We start from the raw sequence: 3,910 nt of genomic DNA on the forward strand, positions 1-3,910 counted from the left end.
GAAGTCCCAAAGAGATGAAGCAGAACACTCGCTCGCGGACTTGGACAGCAGGGAACCACGAAGTGTGGCACGGAGGCTGGGGTAGGGTAGCTCCTGAGCGGAGGAGTGACGGGGAAGGGAAGCCCGCCTTGTTTGTAGAGATCGCTTCAGCCTCAGCTTCCGGTTCTTGGCAACAAGGGGGTGACTTGCTTCCGGCAGAGAAAAAGCATTCTTAACCCTGGAATTTCATCTCCTGCTTTAAGAAACTGGACTCACCTTGCACCTGCTGTCTTCCAAGTTCCTTTAACTACAACTTGTCAGTGTGCCATTTGGAGTGGCACACTTATTATTATTATTATCATTATTTATTTGTTTGTTTATTTGAAAACTAAAGAGAGAGAGAGAATGCTTCTATCCACTGGTACACTCCTCAGATGGCCGAAACAGCCAAGGCTGGGCCAGCCCAGAGGTAGGAACTCCATCTGGATCTCCCACATGGGTGGCAGGGGCCCAAATCCATGAGCCCTCCTCTGTTGCTTTCCCAGGAGCATTAGCAGGGAGCCAAATCAGAAGTAGAGAAGCTGGGACTGGAGCAGGCATTGTAAGTGATAGCTTAACCTGCTGTGCCACACGCCAGCCCCTGGGCTGTCATGTGCTTAACCCCTTCAATATGACATTTCAAAAGTATGCCTTTGGAAAGAAAGTAATCCTGCATGAAGGTGCTGGTTCACTGTTGCTCCCCCATTTGCAGAGGAACAACACTGGACCCTGCGCTGTTCTTTTGTCTGCTCGGCCCTTCCCGGGTTTGCTGCTGGTCCTTCCCGGGTTGGCTGCCGACCCCTCCACCTCCGTGGAGGGGCGGCACCCCCTGCCACTTTCCCCGCTTCCACGGAGGAGCGGCATACCGCCAGCCGGCTCTCTCGGGGGCTGCTCAGATATTCCTCAGGTGTTCCTTCAGATGTTCCTGGTGCATGTTGTCTCTCTCCTCCTTTATAGTCCTCTTCCACCAATCCCAACTCTGCTACCCACACGCCGAGCACACTGCTCTCCTCCAATCAGGAGCAGGATTAGCTCCTGCAGCTTATCAGTCAAATTGGCGAGAGGCAGCTGCGTAGAGGTTGTTTGGTCTCTCTCTCAGCGCCATATTGTGGGAGAGCAGATGCATAGAATAAGTCTTAATTCCAGTAACTTAGTCTAGTCTCAGTTGCTCCCCACAGTTCACCTCTGTGTCACTCACAATAGCAAGCCCTGGAAACACCAAAAATATATTCATGAAGTATATTACAATATAGCTGCCCACAGGAACAAGACATGGCAGAAAGGGTGTCTCACTTGTTACTTTTAGAATGAAAAACAAGGCACGAAAGAAAAATACTTCAGAAGAACATTTGATAACAGGGAAAGGCATGACAAATATTTTGTTACAAATCATATGTGTGGGGCTGCCACTGTGGCAGCAAGTTAAGCCACCATCTGTAGTGCCGGCATTCCATATGGGCACTGGTTCTAGTCCCGGCTGCTCCACTTCCAACCCAACTCCCTGGTAATGCACCTGGGAAAGCAGTAGGAGATGGCCCAAGTACATGGGACCCTGCTACCCATGTGGGAGACCTGGAAGAAGCTCCTAGCTCCAGGCTTCAAATGGGCCCAGCTCCAGCCATTGCAACCATTTGGGGAGTGAACCAGCACATGGAAGATCTTGCTCTATCTGTCTCTCTGTAACCCTGCCTTTCATATTAATAAGTAAGTCTTTTTTAGAAAATAAAAAATACATAGGTATACTGTGTACCTGCAATGCAGGAGGATACACACACACACACACACACACACATATATATCTATATATAAACATGGGGTGGGCGTTGTTGTGGTACACTGCCTGTTGGAACACCAAATCTCACATCAGAGTGCCAGACAGAGTCCCAGCTACTCTGCTTCCAATCCAGCATCCTGCTAATGTGCCTGGGAAGGCAGTGGATGTAGCCCAAGTATTTGGGTCCCTGCCATCCATGTGGGAGAGCTAGATAGAGTTCCTGGCTTCAACCTGGCCCAGCTCCAGCTGTTGTGGGCATTTGGAGAATGAAGATAAGGTCCCCCTCTCTCTCTCTCTTTCTCTCTCTCTCTCTTGCTCTCGCCCTGCCTTTCAAGTAAATAAATGAATAATTTTTTTTAAACCAGTGTGAGTAGTTCCTTCCATCAGAGTTGCATTGTGGCTTTTACTTTGCCCTTAGGTGGTCCCTCCTCCTTGGGAAGGAAATGTAGGAAATTATGTTTTATAACTGCACTGGTATAAAGATGGCTACCATCCAGGCTGTGTGCGTCATTATTAGATTCTGCCTGTCAAAGAAGTGGACGCGCCGTGGGCCCTGGGCGCTGGGCGGGCTGCGCCTCTGCCTCTTGGGTGACCGCTGAGTGCGGGGATGACCTGCCCGTATTTCCTTACTTCTACCCATCAGCGTTTTCTAAATTGTCGATATCTGAGCTTCATTCTTTTATCAGATGAGAAACTATTTGAATAAAGAAACCAGAAACATAAATGCAGGGCTCACGTGAGATTGTTTTCTTTTTAATTTACACCAAAAACTGCTCATCTCTATGGGGTGCAGTGTGATATGTCAACCCGGAAGTACGATGTCTGCCGACGGATCGAATCAGCCCAGCTGGCATTTCCATCTCCTTCCTTCCCTCGCGTCTGGAGACTTGGAGCTCCTCGCTTGCACTTCTTCATAAAATACACCACAGCTCATTGCAGACCGCAGCACCCTCCTGCGCTACACAGCAGAGAACTTTCTCCGCCTGTCTGTCCGGTCTCAGTCGCCTAATCTCCCTCGAGCCTCCCTCTCCCCTCCCTGGCCTCTACTCATTACCATTCTGCTTCTGTCTGTTTTATAAGTGGCCCATTTAATGCAGGCCAACACCCAAAACTGAAAGCAAACACACCTCTAGGGACCACACCCTCGCCGGGGCGCAGGCTGGCGCTGAGGGCCCTGCTGGTCTGTGCCATCAGAAAACTCCTTGCCCGGACCAACACGACAAAGGCTCTGCTTCAGAACAAAGTTGTTCTGCTTTCCCTAAGAGAGGGGTTCCGGGGCTGTCCGGTTCACACTCGCTGTGCTGCTCCAAGTGGAGACGCTGGCCCTGTCTGACCACGCTCCTGCCCAGTCTGACATGTGGATAAGGAGGGTGGGTTCTGGAAGGTATAAACCTGTTCTTTCCAGAGTTTCACCCTTGGCACCCAGGCATCTTAAACAGGTTATCTTTGCCAAGCTGAAGTGAGGCAACATTTTTTTAAAGATTTATTTATTTGAAAGGCAGAGTTACAGAGAGAGGTAAAAGACAGAAGGAAAGATCTTCTCTCCACTGGTTCACTCCCCAAATGGCTGCAGTGGCTAGAGCTAGGCTAATCCGAAGCCAGGAACCAGGCGCTTCTTCCGGGTCTCCCATGTGGATGCAGGGACCCAAGGACTTGGGCCATCTTCTACTGCTTTCCCAGGCCATAGCAGAGAGCTGGTTCGGAAAGTGGAGCAGCCGGGACTCGAACCGGTGCCCATATGGGATGCTGGTGCCACAAGCAGAAGCTTAGCCTACTACACCACAGCACCAGCCCCTATGCAGCATTTTACAAAATCAGCCTTACAAGATTATCTTTTTAATGTATACCTCCTCTTCATTCACATTCCTAATAAATAGTAATTAGGCATCTATCTGTGCCCGGTGCTGTTCTAGGAACAGGAGACTTGGTCCCTAGCTTCAGCTTGCTGGGAGGAGAGACACTGAATAAAGGTGTAGAGTGTTCTAGAAGAGGGAGCAATGGGTGCACTGAGAGGGTGTGGCACAGGGGAATCAGCAGCAGATGTAGCCAAGGGTCTCAGCCTTCCTGAGGAACCCAAGTTCAAACCCATACCTGGAAGGCAAGCAGGGGCTGGTCATG

The sequence above is a fragment of the Oryctolagus cuniculus genome, chromosome 20 (assembly GCF_051225735.1).
Source record: "Oryctolagus cuniculus isolate XC-2025 breed Fujian yellow rabbit chromosome 20, ASM5122573v1, whole genome shotgun sequence".
NCBI classification, from domain to species: domain Eukaryota; kingdom Metazoa; phylum Chordata; class Mammalia; order Lagomorpha; family Leporidae; genus Oryctolagus; species Oryctolagus cuniculus.